The sequence below is a fragment of the Amblyraja radiata genome, chromosome 18 (assembly GCF_010909765.2).
Source record: "Amblyraja radiata isolate CabotCenter1 chromosome 18, sAmbRad1.1.pri, whole genome shotgun sequence".
NCBI classification, from domain to species: Eukaryota; Metazoa; Chordata; class Chondrichthyes; order Rajiformes; family Rajidae; genus Amblyraja; species Amblyraja radiata.
In genome coordinates, this window is record NC_045973.1 from 28,051,078 (window position 1) to 28,068,267 (window position 17,190).

The window sequence follows — 17,190 nt, forward strand, 5'->3', positions numbered from 1 at the left end:
ACGTGCAAACTCCAAACAGACAGCATCCATAGTCAGGATGGAACCGGGGTCTCTGGCGCTGTGAGGCAGCTTGTTCATCATGAATTGGTGGGGGCATATTTTGCCTGAACTTAAGATAAGCTTGATCTCCCCCCACTTTAAACTTTATACCTTGGTATGAAGAGGAAAATCTTTCCCCGTGCCTGAGGGAGAGAAGGAAGAGAAACTGAGTGAGGAAAGAGAGGAAGCTAAACCCTCGGAAAAAGTTTAAATGAGATTTGCTCAATTTGGGCAGCTTGCCATTCTATCTCTCAGCCAAATACGATTTGAAATTGCAATAAACTTTACCAGCTTCAGCCCCCAGCTGATAATGACTTTCTAACACATGCTTTCTGGCTGTTCTTGGTGAGGTAACTGATTCTTAAATCAGTAAGGGCTGCTACAAGGAGAATAGCTGGAGAGTGAAACTCTGTCCTCAAATAAGACTCAAATAAGGACGGCACAGTGGCGCAGCGGGTCGAACTGCTGCCTCACAGCGCCAGAGACCCAGGTTCGATCCTGACCTCGGGTGCTGTGTGTGTGTGTGTGTGTGTGGAGTTTGCTCGTTCCCCCTGTGACCACGTGGGTTTCCTCTGGGTTCTCCAGTTTCCTCCAACAACCCAGAGACGTTGCGGGTTTGTAGGTTAATCGCACATCTGTAAATTGTGTAGGGAGTGGATGCAAAGGTGGGATAACATAGAACTAGTGTGAACAAGTGATCGATGGTTGGTATGGACTCGGTGGGCTGAAGGGCCTGTTTCCATGTTGTATTAATTAATTGATCGACCAATCAATCAATCAATCAATCAATCAATCAATCAATCAATCAATCAATCAATCAATCAATCAATCAATTGATCTCCAGATACAACTCACTTCTGCATGAGCTTTCTCCACAATTGGCCCACTTTACTGAAATTAATAAATTATTGCAGAAAGGCAGGGGTGGTCTGATAGCAGTGCATAAAATCGTGAAGGGAATAGACCAGGTTAATGCAAAAGTCTTTTACCAAGAGTGTAGGTGAATCAAGAACCAGAGGGCACAGGTTTAAGGTGAGAGGGAAAAGATTGAATGTGAACCTGAGGGATAACTTCTACTGGGAGGGTGGTGAATATATGGAGTGTGCTGCTAGAAGAGGCAGTTGAGGCAGGTATTATAAACTGTATTTAGGACACTTGGACAGGTGTATATATATAGAAGAGCTTTAAATGGATCTGGGCTAAATGCAGGCAAATGGAACGAGCTAAGATGAGTGGATTGTCAGTGTGGATAAGTTGGAACAATGGGCCTGTTTCTGTGTTGTATCTCTAAATTTGCTCTCTGTTTTTGGTGTCATTGAATCTGTGTTGCCACGAGATGCCTTGTTCCTTTCAGATTTGGTGACATGTCAATCCATAACTTAAAGAACAAACTTGGTTGGCATTTCCAGCACCATGATCACCCAGGCCGTGATTTATCCTCCACTTATATTAAACACAGAGTATTAAATAATCTAATTATCGGGTCTGTGTGACCTTCCTTTGAGGAAATGCCTTGTCTTTACATTAGTCTAAACATCATTAGCTGTCAACATTGGGTCACTGGGCCATAGAGCTTTACAGCACAGATCGAGGCCCTTTGGCCCATCTTGCCCATGCTGACTGAGTTGACCTATTGGGCTAGTTGCCTTTGCTTGCATTTGACCTATAGCCCTCTAAGCCCTTTCATAAGTCATAGGAGCAGAATTAGGCCATTTGGTCCATCAAGTCTGCCATTCAATCCTGGCTGATCTATCTTTCCCTCTCACCCCCATTCTCCTGCCTTCTCCCCGTAACATTTCACACTCTTATTAATAAAGAACCTGTCAATTTACTCTTTTAAAAACACACAATGAATTAGCTTACACAGCCGTCTGTGGCAATGAACTCCACAGATTCACCACCCCCTCGCTAAAGAAATTCCTCCTCTTCGCCTTTCTAAAGGTACATCCTTTAGTCACATTTGTATCAGGTTCTTCTGACAGCTTGTTCCAGGCACAGATCACCCTCTGAGTGAAAAAGATTGCCCCTGAAATCACTCTTAAATCTATCTGCCCTCACCTTAAGCCTGTGCCCTCTAGGTTTAGAATCCTCTATCCTGGGGGAAAGGCTGTGAGTGTTCACTTTGTCCATGCCCCTCATGAGCTTGTACACCTCAATAAGGTACGTTATGTATTTGGGCAGCACAGTGGCGCAGCGGTAGAGTTGCTGCCTTCCAGCGCCAAAAACCTGGGTTCGATACTGACTACGTGTGTTGTCTGTATGTTCTCTCTGTGACCATGTGTGTTTTTCCGGGTGCTCCGGTTTTCTCCCACACTCTAAAGACGTATAGGTTTGTAGATTAATTGACTTCAGTAAAATTGTAAATTTGTCCTCATGTGTAGGATAGTCCCAGTGTACAGGGATCGCTGGTCGGCACGGACTCGTTGGGCCGAAGGGCCTGTTTCCGCACTGCATCTCTAAAGTCTAAAGTAAAAGTCTAAATCCGTCTGCCTCCTATGCTTCTGAGGAAAAAGAACTATCTGACCTCTCCCCATAACACTTCACAACACTAGCTGAACTATGCTTCACTGCTCTGTGAGTCTTGTGGACATTCCACCTGCTGCCTCGAGAGATAGTGTCTGTGCTTGTGGTGGGAAACCTTCCTTCCCATAAATCCGGCCTCTGGTAAATGCTCTCGCCTGGATGTCTTGTGGGATAACCGAACAGGCTTCACTTAAGGCGGCAGCAGATTGTCAAGAGGCAAGATTTGCCATTAGTTGCAACCTGCTGCTCCCCCAAGCACACTTATGAGAGGCTTTCAGTGGCCTTTTAAGCACCACAGATTAAACCACATTGTAAGATCATGTCACGGCAAGACAAGAAGTGCCGGGTTCAGGGGAGGGTCTATGGTGGTAAATGGACAGGTGACGTTTTGGGTCGGGACCCTTCTTCAGACTGATGGTAGTGGGGGGAGGGGGCAAAAGCTGGAAGAGAGAGGTGGGGACAGGACGAAGTCTGGCTAATGAAACACTAGTAACTGCAGATGCTGGAATCCTGAGCAACACACAAAATGCTGGAGGAACTCAGCGGGTCAGGCAGCCTCCGTGGAGGGAAATGGAAGGGTGAGGTTTCAGGTCGGGGACTCTTCTTCAGACTGATCCTTCTACAGATGCTGCCTGACCCACAGAATTCCTCCGGTACTTTGTGTTCTACTGATGGATTGATCTGGTCTTTGGATCTTCAAGCTGGGATGAGATAAATAGGAAGTGTTCTCTCATTCATATCAGTATTCTCACAGAATGAGCAATGTACACAGTGCCGGAGGAACGCAGCGGGTCAGGCAGCATCTGTGGAGGGAATGGACAGACAACGTTTTGGATCAGAACCCTTTACAGATGGATACAGGTGAGGTTGGGTTTGATTGGGAGATGGGTGGAGGAAGAGGCAGAGGCTGGAAGTGAAAAGGAGACAAAAGGCTGTCAAATAATGAGACGATGAGGGGGGAGGAAGAGGGGGTATAAAAATAAAATGTGGGACCGGGGGTGTATGGAGGAGGGGCAAGGAACAAGGTGACTGGGAGGTAGGGAGGAATACATGCGCACTGGGGCACGGGAGAAAGAGGGGGTGTCAGGCTAAGACCCCCAACATAAGCTCTCTCCACATACAATCCAATTCCACATGAGTCGATGGGCATGGTGGTTAGAGGTCACCAGGTTCAATTTCCCACGAGATTCAATTCATGCCTAGTTTGGGACCGGGTCAGTTCAGACACTTGCGCTCAGTCCACCTTGGCCGATGTGATGATCTCCCAGTTGCGAAACACTAACTCTTTACAACCGATTCACCTGGTTAGTTTTATCTCCGGCTGCTTCATGTTGTCGGCGGCTGCACATCCAACCAAGAAAGAAGAGAAGAGAAGAGATGCGACGTCACTCACAGCCGCCAACTGACGCGCTTCCACAGACTGCACAGATCATTGTGATATGGCGCAAAAAGACAAAATGTGCAGGGACTGAAGACAGCGTGAGAATTCTGTCATCAGCGTGAGAATTGGCTGAAATGCGTGACTCTCACGCTCAAAGCGTGTGGGTCGGCAGCCCTGTCTAAGGCCAGGATGTGACAACAGACGCACAGGGAGACACATACACAAAGGAAGACACACACACACAGGGAGACAGACACACACACACACACAGGGAGACAGACACACACACACACACACACACACACACACACACAGGGAGACAGACACACACACACACACAGAGGGAGACACACACACACAGGGAGACACACACACATACACACCTTTCCTTCCCCCCATCCTCCATCCTCCCCCTCCCTCCACCCTCTTTCCTCACCCTCCCTCTTTTTCCTCACGCTTCCTCTTTCTCCCCTTTCTCCTTCCCTTCCTTCATCCCCTTACTACATTCCCTCCCCCTGTCTCTCTTTGCCTCCATCCCTCCCTTTTTTTCTTTCTCCCCTCCCTCTCCTTCCACGGCCGCCCAATGGGGAGTCTGGCGGGCACGGTGTAGCGTGGATTGACGGCGCTGGCGCTGCCGTGTGAGTTGAAGGGCAGGAGGGAGGGAGCGAGGTTTCCGCGGTAGCCGGCAGCGCAGCGCTCACAGACGGCGCACAAAAGCGCTGGCACCCGCTGCCCGGGACCGACGCGCTTCCCCAATCCGTGCAGACAGATCGCTGTCATGTGGCGCAAACCTGAGACAAACTGTGCAGCAAAGATCCTATAGCTCCACTATACAGCTCCGCTATAGGATCTTTGCTGTGCAGGGACTGAAGCCAGCCTGTCAGCGTGAGAATTCAGCGTGAGGGCGTGAGAATTAGCTGAAATGTATGAGTCTCACGCTCAAAGCATGAGAGTTGGCAGCCCTGCCTTTCTGTCCTGGGCCTCCTCCACTGTCAGAGTGAGGACACGCAAACTGAAGGAACAGCACCTCATATTTCGCTTGGGCAGCTTACAACCCAGGGGTATGAATATTGAATACTCTCATTACAAGTAACCCTTGCTTTCCCTCTTTCTCCGTCCCTCCCCCATCCTGGTCATCCTGCTAGTTTCACTGTTTGTATCCCTTCGTTATCACCTCTTCCACAGCCAACAAGGGACCATTGTGGGCTCCACCTTTCCTTAAACATTTGCCGGCTCTGATTTGTTCTGAACCTGTTCATTTCTCCAGTTTCCCTCTCCCCTCTCAGTCTGAAGACAGGTCTTGACCCGAAACATCACCTGTTTACTTTTCTCTGGGGACGCTGCCTGACCCTCTGAGTTCCTCCAGCTTTTTATATCTATCTTCAGTGTAAACCAGCCGCTGCAGTTCCTTCCTACACATACTTGGTTCAGACCCTGCTTTGTTATGTATTTGAGGAGGGGCTTTGCACGGCAGGGAATGCTGATGATGGAATTATATACAACAAAGGTGTGTACTCTGCTCTGCTCTAACACAAAGGGGCGAGGCGGGAGGGAAGGGACACGGTGCCTTACAGCATGACGACAGCCTTGCATCCCAGATCCACATGACTTACTCCTCGTGTATAAATAGATCACATACTTTATTCAGTTCACACTTGGAAAAATCAGGTGACTCAGTGTCCAGTTCTAACCGCATCCTCTTTTTGTCTCATTTACATTCTTACCAAATATTTTTACAAGGGTATTTACAGCTTGCTTCCCTGTTTGTGTGTTTGTGTGCAATTTGTGTATATGTCTGTGTGTGTGTTTGTGGGTGGTGTGTGTATGTGTCTGTTAGTGTGTGTATATCTGTGTGGTGTGTGTGTGTATATATGTATGTGTGTGTTGTGTGTATGTATATGTGTGCGTGTAGGGCATGGGTGTGTGTATCTGCGTGTGTAGGGTGTGGGTGTGTGTATCTGCATGTGTATATGTGTGTGAAGGGTGTGGGTGAGTGTATCTGTGTATGTTTGTGTGTAGGGTGTGTGTACAGTTTCTGTGTGTGTCTGTGTTTGTGCATGCATGTGTCTGTTTGTATATGTCAGTATGTGTGTATATATCAGTGTGTGTATTAGTTCGAGTGCATGTCTGTATACACACACGTGTGCCTTTGTGTGCACGGGTGTGTTAAAAAACAAATGGGGCAGATGCAGCTGAAACATGGGCGCATGGGGGAGCAGACTGGGATGGGCTGAATGGACACCTCCTGTTCTATCTCATGAACACATGATTGGTTGCCAGCGACCTCTTCTCCTGTCTACTCCAAGTTGCCGATGACCAATCGTGGCAGGGACGTTGTGAACAAGCCAATGGCAGCTGCGTGGTGCTGTGATAGCAGGGATTTGTGCTGTCTCTCAGCGCATGATAATTCACAGCTATTTATTGCGTTGGCAAATTCAATTATCGGCTATTTATAAAACATCTGTGCCTCAGTCTGTCACTTGCATCACCCACAGGAACAGGTAATCTCTGGGAAACTTACCTTTCTTCTTGCTCTCCCCAAGCTGCGGTGCAGCGCCAGAAACCCGGGCTCCATCCTGACCTCGGCTGCTGTCTGTGTGTGGAGTTTGCACGTACTCCCTGTTACCGTGTGAGTTTCATCCAGGTGCTGCAGTTTCCTCCAACATCATAAAGACGTGCGGGTTTGTAGGCTAATTGGCCGCTGAAACATTGTCCCCGGTTTGCAGGGAGTGGGTGAGAAAGTGGGAGAACATAGAACGAGTGTGAACGGGTGATCGATGGCCGGCGTGGACTCGGTCGGCCAAAGAGCCTGTTTCCACGTTGTATCTCTAAACTAAATGGTGACACGAAAGCCACTAAAGGGGCAGCACGGTGGCGCAGCGGTAGAGTTGCTGCCTCACAGCGCTAGAGACCCGGGTTCTATCCCGACCTCGGGTGCTGTCTGTGTGGTGTTTGCACGTTCTCCGTGTGACCGCGTGGGTTTCCTCTGGGTGCTCCAGTTTCCTCACACTTTTCCAAAGACGTACAAGTTTGCAGGTTAATTCACTTTGGTAAAAAATTGTAAATTGTCCCCAGTGTATAGTATGTTAGTGTTCAGGGTGATCGCTGGTCGGCACAGACTCGGTGGGTCGAAGGGCATGATTCCGCCCTGTATCACTAAACTAAGCACTGGATATTTAGTGATGACAGTCACTCCCTCATGGAAAAACTCTCCCTCATCTGTGAAGTGTGACAGAGGTTCAGTCCAGACCTCGAGCTGATCAATGAGAGGAATGATGTATTGCTATTTTTATAGTCCAAGACATAGAGCCATACAGAGTGGAAACGGGCCCTTCAGCCCAACTTGCCCACATCGACCAACATGTCCCATCTACACTAGTCCCACATGCCTGCGTTTGGCCCATCTCCCTCTAAACCTAAACCTAGAGTCCTAGCCCTTTCAATCTCTCCCTATAGATCAGGCCCCCCGAGTCCTGGCAACATACTCGTAAATCATTTTTGTACTCTTTCCAACTTTACAAGATCTTTCCTATAACATGGTTCCTATAACTGAATACAATACTCTTAACAACGTCTTATCCAGCCTATTTCTTGGTGACGGGGCCTGTTTCCAAATCGTATCTCGAAACCACAAAGGGGCACTAAAGACACTAAAGGGGTGGCAAAGAGGCACAGCGGTAGAGTTGCTGCCTCACAGCGCCAGAGACCCGGGCAGAAAACTCGGCGGAGATTGCTGCCCATATTTCACGAGAGTTTGTCCTTGTCATCCTCTAGGGAGACAAGCAGCAGGGATTGTCCCCACCCCTTCCTCCTGACCCTGCGCCAGATGACAGTGCGGCACGCCTTCAGTGTGGCATCGGCCCGTCCCTGTTGATGTACAAGCTGTACCTCACCATGCTGGTGCATATGCCAATAAACTCGACTTGGTTACCTGTTAGAGGTTCAGCAAACTCACGGGGGCTTGAAGACAGCAACAAAGACCACCCCTCCCGGGATTAGCTGAGGCAACATTGCTTTGCAACTCATCGTATGATTCTAATTGCCTCACACGCTGACCTTTGGCATCTGGTGTTAAATTGATAGTCAGAACTTTATTTTATAGTCTTGTAAAATACTATCAAGTGAATGAAAATGCTAAGTATGCAACGCTAATGGTGCTTCTATATAAATCTTGCTTCTCCGGTTCTGCTATCAGATAGAAATGCTGGAGGCAAATAAAAATGTCTCCATAAATCTGGCTGTGAGCTGATTCCTGTTACTCTGACTGTCTCCTGTCACTCCCCATAGACTTCAGACACAACCCAACTCATCTAGCCTGTCCACCGTTCCAGTACAGCACACCAGAGACTTCAGACGAGATGGCCGGCCAGCGATCGCTCCGTGCACTAGCTCTATCCTGCACACTAGGGACAATTTGTTTATCCGAGGCCAATGAACCAACAAACCCACACGTCTTTGGAGTGTGGGAGGAAACCGGAGCACCCGGAGAAAAACCCACCCGGTCACAGGGAGAACGTACACACCTCATACAGAGAGCACCCGTAGTCAGGATTGAACCCAGATACTTAAAAACAATTAGTTTGTACGTTCTCCATGTGGCGTTGTGGGTTTTCTCCGGGTGCTCCAGTTTGCTCCCACACACCTAAGACGTGCAGGTCTGTAAGTTAATTGGCTTTTATACATTGTAAATTGTCCCTAGTGTGTAGGATAATGCGAGTGTACAGGGTGATCGCTGGTCAGTGCGGACTCGTTGGGCTGAAGGGCCTGTTTCTACACTCTATGACCCTATTACAGTACTGACTGTACAGTGTATGAGCTGCCAGAACGGGTAGTTGAGGCAAGTACGATAGCAATATTTAAAAACATTTGGACAGGTACATGGATAGGAAAGGTTTAGAGGCCGGTTGGACTAGTGTAGTCGGGGCATATTGGTCGGTGTGGATGAGTTGGGCCGAAAAGCCTGTTTCCAAACTCTGTGACTCTGTGACTCTATTGCGGTACATCGTGATGAGATGCCGTCCTTCATCGGAGAAGCACTGCTGGACGTTTTGAAGGCAAGAAAGACTTTGAGCAGAATTGCCACATTCCTCAGTATGTTTTGAAACATTTTTGATTCCTTTATCTGTGTGTGGGAGTCATCCACATCACAACATTTAACCAACTCGATGGAACAAAATTCTCCGCTGTTTGCATGTACCGTATGGCGGCACAGTGGCGCAGTGGTAGAGCCACTGACCCGAGTTCGATCCTGACTACGGGTGCTGTCTGTGCGGCATTTGCACGTTCTCCCCGTGACCGTGTGGGCTTTTTCCGAGTTCTCTGGTTACCTTCCACATCCCAAAGACATGCAGGTTTGTAGGTTAATTGACTTGTGTAAATTGTCTCCAGTGTGTGTGGCATTGCGCTACTGTTCGGGGATCGTTGGTTAGCATGGACTCGATGGGCTGAAGAGCTTGTTTCCTCACTGTATCTCTAAAACTAAAATTAAAAAATATCCTGCCCTTCGTAGAATCTCTCCCATCATACTCTCGCTGCCATGGGGAGAGAGAGAGCACAAACTCAGATCCTTTGGCCCACTGAGTCCATGCAAGCCCATTCACACGAACCAAACTGTTTATTCTCCCCAATCCCCATCAACCTCCCTCTACCACTCACCCAGACACGGTGCATTTACAGCAGCCTATTAACCTACCCACCATTTAGAAATATAGGATGGAACCCTTAATCTCTCAGAAAACAGAAGAGTACAGCACAGGAACAGGCCCTTCGGCCCACAATGTTCATGCCAAGACCAACTCTTCCTAGATGTTGTCAGACAACTGAACCATCCTATCACCAACTAGAGAGCGGTCCTAAGCTGCTAGCCACCTAATTGGAGACCCTCGGACTATCTTTAATCAGACTTTACTGGACATTATCCTGCACTAAATGTTATTCCCTTTATCCTGTATCTATCTGTACACTGTGGATGGCTTGATTGTAATCATGTAGTCTTTTTCTGTTGACTGAATAGCATGAAACAGAAAGCATTTCACTGTACCTCGGCACAGTGCCTAGACTAAACATTTGTCCACATTTGCCCATATCCCATTAAACCTTTCCTGCCCCTACACCTGTCCAAGTGCCTTAGTTTACTTTTGAGATACAGCACGGAAATGGGCCCTTTGGCTCCTAGTAATCCCTGTACACAAGCACTATCCTACACAATAGACACAATTCACAATTACCGAAGCCAATTAACCTATGAACCTGTACGTCGTTGGAGTGTGGGAAGAAACCGGAGCACCCTGAGAAAACCCACACAGTCAGAGGGAGAAGGTACAAACTCCGTACAGACAGCACCCGTAGTCAGGATCGAACCGGAGTCTCTGGCGCTGTGAAGCAGCAACTCTACCGCTGCGGCACCGTGTGGCCCCTGGCCTATTAAATGTTGTTATTGTCCAGTTGAATGCACGGGTCAGGTAGCATACCAGATTCTGATGCTTGAATCTAAAGAGGCCTGTATTTAATATAGAAATTCTATTATTGTATTTAATTATAGTGTCTTCAGCACTAGCCTGGATTATATGGCCAATTGTTTACTGACTGTTGACAGAGTTTTGCTGCCCCAACAGTGTGAGCAAGTGTCTGCTGCCTGGGACAAGATTATATTGAAGAAACATGCGTCTCGTTGGTGCAGACCAACGGCATCGGCACCTAGTTTTAAGGCAAAAGACACACAGCGCTGGAGTAACTTAGCAGACTGATGAAGGATCTGGATCCAAAACGTCACCTATCCATGTTCTCCATAGATGCTGCCTGACCTGCTGAATGACACAAGCATCTCGTGTCTTTTTGTATTTTAACCCGCATCTGCAGTCCCTTGTTTCTACTACATAGAAACATAGAAAATAGGTGCAGGAGGAGGCCATTCAGCCCTTCGAGCCAGCACCGCCATTCAATATGATCATGGCTGATCATCTAAAATCAGCACCCCGTTCGTGCTTTCTCCCAATTTCCCTTGATTCTGTTACGCCTAAGAGCTAAATCTAACTCTCTCTTAAATACATCACCAAGCTTTTGCCCACCAGTCCTAGTTTACCTTGGTGGAGTTTTTGGGATCTTTGATTCCAAAGGTTAAGAACCAGAGGATATAGGTTTAAGGTGAGGGGACAAAGATTTAATCGGAACCTAAAGGGTAACTTTTTCAAATGGGTGGTGTGGGCATATGGAATGAGTTGCCGGAGGAGGTAGTTGAGGCAGGTACTGGCACAACGTTTAAGAAACATTTCGACAGGTGCATGGATAGGACAGGTTTAAAGGGCTATGAGCCAAATGCAGGCATGTGGGGCTAGTGGGCCATTTAGGCTGGGTTGGGCAAGTTGGGCCGAAGGTTATGTTTCCGCACTACATGACTCTATGACTTTGACTCTGCTATTGGGATCTGGAACGTCTTACCTGAAGGCTGGATGTAGATGAAGACTTTCTTTAGTCATTAGAAGTATCAGGGTGAACATTTGACCACAGGTGCTGGCTGTAAGGAATTTGTATGTTCTCCCTGTGACTGCGTGGGTTTTCTCCAGGTGCTCCGGTTTCCTCCCACACTCCAAAGATGTACTGGTTTGTTGGTTAATTGGCTTCTGTAAATTGTACAAAAATGTGTGGTTAGTGTATCGCTGGTCATCGTGGACTAGGTGGGCCTAGTCTTTCCACGCTGTATGCCTGAAGTCTTTAGAGGTGCAAGTACATCTATGGCTGAGTGTGGCAAGATAGGTAGTCGGGGATCTGGATCTCTTCAGAGTCATGGAAACAGGCCATTGGGCCCACCTGGTCCTTGCCGACCAAGTTGGCATTCTGGGCTAGTCCCATTTGCCTGCACTTAGCCCGTATCCTGCTAAACCCGATCGATATATTTGTGCAGATGCCTTTTGAAGTGACTTTGTTCACGGAAGACAGAAAGTTAGCCAACAGGTACAGTAAGTAATGATCTAAGATAATGGAATGTTGACCTTTGTTGCAAAAGTGATAGAGCACAAAAGTACGCAAGTCTAGTTTCAACTGTATGAGACATAGGAGAGGCCACACCTGGAGTATTGGGTACAGTTTATGTTTCCTTATTTAAGGATGATTGTAAGCTGGAGAGGGTGCAGAGAAGATTTCTAAACATGTTGCCAGGACTAAAGAGACTGAGCTCTAGGACGAGGTTGAGCAGGTTAGGACGCAGGAGGCTGAGGGGTGATCTTATATAGGAGGATAAAGACATGAAAGGATTAGATAAGGTCCATGCCCAGTCGGCACTGAAGCAGTGGGCCGAAGGGCCTGTTCCATGCTGTGTCTCTAAAGTAAAGTCTAAAGTAAAACGTAATGCTTGGAAAATATAGAACGGCAAGTAGATACTGAACAACTGTGTACGTCAGGAACAAATGAGGGTGGTGATTACAGAACATTCAGTTTTGGTTACGTTAGTGTGAGGTTTGAAATTAGATAAATAATGGACACAGTGTTATGTGGAACATTATGGCCATCATCCACCTTCCCTGCTGTCAAAAATCAAGTGGAAGTGGAAACACTTGTGACAACTAACTTGGTAAAGGTTTCGGCTTATAATTGTCATGTGTACTGAGGTACAGTGCAAAGCTTTGTTTTGCATGCTATCCAAACAGATCAGATACAGGTCCACCACGGATTTTCCTGCACCCTATGTTGCTGAACCTTTCTGCATTATCCGATTTTGCTGGACCAACAGAGGTCACGGCCTCCGAGAGGCGTGTCGGGCGCGGACTCAGTGACTCGAAGAGCCAGTTTCCACACTGTATCACTAAACTAAACTTACTTACCCTTTTAAGATATTTGCGATGTATAAATGATGTGTGTTGATCTTTAAACAACTGTGGTAGAAAGCATTGCCCTTTTAAGACATCGGGGGTTGAGAGTGGGTATATTGCCCCTCTGTATTAGTGGGGCCAGAGAGTGAGTGGATTCATACTGCATGGAAACAGGCCCTTTGGCCAACTTATCCATGTTGACCAAGATACCCCATCTACACCATTTCCACCTGCCCACGTTTGGCCAATATCCCTCTAAACTTTTCTTATCCATGCACCTATCCAAATGTCCCCCTTTACATTTAGGGTGGCACAATGGCACAGCAGTGGAGTTGCTGCACTACAGCGGCAGAAACAGTGTGATCCTGACTACGGGTGCTGTCTGTACAGAGTTTGTACATTCTCCCTGTGATTGTAGGTGAATTGGCTTGGATAGAGCTGGCGTTTGGGTGTTTGTTGGTTGGTGTAGACTCCAAAGGGCCTGATTCCACGCTCTAAACTAAATTCCTCTTTTACGTTCGCTGAAGCAGAGAGTATTTGTACTATTTTAGAAGGTTGAAGGTGAGATCTCATTGAAACTTACCAGATAATGAAAGGCCTGGATAGACGTGGAAAGGATGTTTCCACCAGTGGAAGAGTCGAGGACTAGTCTAGCCTCAGAATAAAAGGACGTACCCTTAGAATAGAGTGGAGGATAACATTATTTTGTCAGAGGTTGGTGAATCTATGCAATTGACTCCCGCAAGCAGCTGTGAAGGCCAGGTCGTTGGATATTTCTAGAGCAATGATTGATGTTATTCAAAGGTTACAGGGAGAAGGCAGCAGGATGGGGTTGAGAGGGAAAGATAGATCACCCGTGATTGAATTGCAGAGTAGACTTGATGGGCTGAAAGGCCTATTTCTGCTGTTAGGTCTTCTGGACCCTCTTATATCAGTTGGGCACATACAACCTGTGCATTGGAAACAAGGCCAGAGTTTGTGCATTGCCTCTTTAAGGAGCCAGGACAGCCCCCATTGGTCGTTCAGGTGCTGGAGTTGAACCATTTGGTTCCTTAATATACACATCCACAGTTTGATAAGATGATGAGGGTGATGGCTGATTTATCTCACTCGTATTTTCCTGACCTGTTTCCATATCCATTGATTCCTGTAATACCATGAGTATTAAACCACTGGGGTCTCGGGGCTATGAGCATTGCCCCTTAAAACAGCATCGTAAAACAACAGATTCACTGTCTGCTTCCCTCCATGATCTCTTTTTCCACAGCCAACAATGGACCATTGTGGGCTCCACCTTTCATTGATCATCGTTGCTGGCTTTGATTTGTTCTTTTCATGTACCTTTCATTCGTTTGTTCTTTGTACCTTTTCATACCTCTAGTTTCCCTCTCCTCTGGCTCACAGTCTAAAGAAGGGTCTCGACCCGAAACGTCAACGATTCCCTTTCTCCAGAGATGCTGCCTGTCCCACTGAGTTATTCCAGCACTTTGTATCTATCTTGGGTTGGATTGAGTTCAGCTCCCTTTGAAAGCAATTTGAGCAATATCACGTTGAGGTTACTGGAGCAACATCAGTGTTTATACCTTTGGAAGTGGGAAAGGGAGAGAGTATGATTCCTTTAAGACTGCAGGAAGTACATTGCCCCTTTCGGAAAACCTGACAAGAGAGAGGGAAAAAGAAAGAACATTGCTCTTTAAGACAACTGTGGCAGTGAAAGAGTGCATTGCCCTTTTAAAACAACTGGGTTGCACGCAGTGTTTTGGCCTTTTAAGAGCTGGGGCAGAAAGAATACATTGCCCTTTTAAGACAGCCGGGGCCACGGGGGTTGCATTGAATACAGCAATGTGTTTTGCCCTTAAGACAACAGTGTGCATTGCCTGCAGTGAAAGAATGCGTTGCCTTTTTAATACAGCCAGGACAATGAAATAATATATTGCCCTTTTAAGACAGCCAGGGCAGTGAAAGAATGCGTTGCCTTTTTAAGACAGCGGTGTGCGTTGCCCCTTTAAGGCAGTCGGGGGGCAATGGAGGAATGCGTCGCGCTTTTAAGACCGGCGGGGCCCACTGCGGAGTGCATTTCCCTTTGAAGGCGGCGGCGAGCGGGGCTGTATGGCAATGCGGGCGGCGCTCACGGGCTCCCCCTGGCGCCAGGATCGCGCCACCGCCGGGCCAGAGCGCTGGGAGCGAGGCTGGGGTTCCCATTGGAAGCCTGGAGTTACATTCCACTGAGCCGGAGTGTAGCGGCGGCAGCAACAACAGCAGCGGCGTTGCCGGCTAATTATGGCAAGGACATTCACCCATTCACACAGTGAGTACACTCCCGGCCTTCCTCCTCCACCCCCTCCCTAGCTCCCTCCCTCCCTCCCCCCTGCACAGATTGTAACACCTTTAAAAACAAAATAAGAGATACAAGCTCTCCAGCCCTTTTCGATACAATCAAAGTAGCGAGCGAGCAACTGCGCCCGTTCGTATCCATGCGATTTTCTTTGTTAGGAACAGTTTTTTAATGCGACCAGTGGTAACATATCTTCGCCGGCCGGAACATTCTGTCTGAGAGCGAGGGGGAGAGAGCTACGCGTGTTCGCCGCTTGTGAGTAGGTTGTTAGAAGGTCCAGAGACTAAAGGTCGTCTGTGTGAATCACGTTTCAATTTTCAGTCGATGAATGTAGCAGCAGCAGCAGCAAGTTAGAACACCCGGCCAGGATTGCTGGCGTGTTGTATCAGTGTGGTTCTACCCCCCTTCTCCCTCTCTCTCTCTCCTCATGTGTGCTGGTGTAGTTTAAGCCAAGAAGAGAGGAGGAATTTCGCTAGAAGGGACTTTTTGGAGGCTGTTGATCACGGATCTAGAAGGCTTTGTGTGTGTGCGGTGTGTTTCGCTGCTCTATCGCCACTGGGACAGTCCAGATCTGGGGATCTGTGTGCGCGGCAGAGAGAGAGAGAGAGAGAGAATCTTTGCCGTGTAGGCGAAGGATTTTTTTTTTGTTGGTGAACATGTTATTCTTGTGCCGTCCCGCGTTCGCTTGATGAAGGGCTGTGTGGAATTCTAGAGAGTGAGAGACGGAACACGATAGCGACAAACTTGTTTCTTGTGAGTACTTTCTGATGGGGAGGGTTTTATTTGTGTTTTTATTTATTTTTTCGTTTTTAAGAACGAGCATCGGCGACTGGGGTTCGGCGGCCGGGACTCGTACAACCCCGCCTCTTATTCAAGGGAGAGGGGGCGAATGTGGCAGAGTTAACGGCTGGTGCTGGAACAGTGTTGTGGGGAGGGATGAGAATGGGGAGGAGGGGGAAGGGAGAGGGGGATGAAAGGAAAGGGGGGGGGGTGAGAGGAAAGGGGGGGTAAGGGGAAAGGGGGGGAGGGAGGAAATGACAGAGGCTACGATTGACCCCCAGATGCAGTAACCAGGGGAAGGGGGTTGCGATTGCCGCCGGCGGGGGTGAGGGGGTTGGAAGTGATTTCGGTTTGGGTGTGGGGCAGAAAGCGTCCACTCTGGAGCTGAAACTCCCCTCTGGGGGGGGGGGTCAAATGAATCCCTCCTGGGCTGATATTGACACCTCGAGACGGAGGGGGTGGTGGTGAGAGGGACTGAAATGGACCCCTTGATGAGGGAAGGGAGCTGAAACTGACCGGTGGGGCGGTGGGGGGGGGGGTGGGGGGGGGGGGGGGAGATGAAATTGACACATGGGGAGAGGGGGTGAAATTTAACCAGTTAAAAAAAAAACCCGCTCGCCCCCCCCCCATTTAAACCCGCCAGAAGACAATCTCGCCAAACCCCCAACATCTATCTATCTCGGAGGCTTTTAATATCCAAGATCCCAAGTTTTGCTGGGTGTTTGATCGCGTGTGTCGGGAGTGGAGGTGTATGGGGTTATTTAATGAATGGTACACCGCGGATAAGAGTTTATTTAAAGTCTGTTGCATTACACGCATTGTTTTTTTTTGTATCTATATTCTGGTTTCTGCGGTAAAACCTGCCTCGCCGGACGATGTGTGACTAAATGAATCGATGAGTGTCGCAAATATATGCCCGGTTTTTATTTTGCAGTTGTTTAAAATCTGCACCAGGAAGGCAAGCATCGCTCACAAAATGTACAACTGTGTGTGTGTGGGGATTAAGGGATGGCGCTGGAGAATGATGATTTATCTTCATTAGTGTTTCTTGTCTTCGTATCTACCCCCACCCCCACCAGTGGACACCGGTCAGCGGGGATGGTGTCAGCTGCAGCTGCAACCCGGGGTTGCGGTCGGAGGGAAGTGCGGAGAGAGGCAGTGTTGGTTCCCTCCCCCTCTGCTTGAGGAGAGGGCGGGAGGGACGCGGGGTGGTGGTGGAGGGGTGACCGGCGCCGGACCTGGTGCACACGCGAATGTTGGAGAGAGGAGTCGGGGTCTTAATAACTGATCCCCGCAGTCTTGGCATTCGCTCTCCCCGCGTCTATCGG

General features: G+C 48.3%; 1 protein-coding gene across 1 annotated transcript in view; it reads left to right on the top strand.

Moving 5' to 3' along the window:
* The first annotated feature begins 15,170 nt into the window (after nucleotides 1-15,170).
* plxna1 (plexin A1) overlaps nucleotides 15,171-17,190 on the top strand; it is a 232,846-nt gene continuing 230,826 nt past the window's right edge. The window contains exon 1 of the mRNA XM_033036992.1: nucleotides 15,171-15,835. The gene's annotated coding sequence lies outside the window, so the exon portion shown is untranslated. The remainder of the gene's footprint in view (nucleotides 15,836-17,190) is intronic.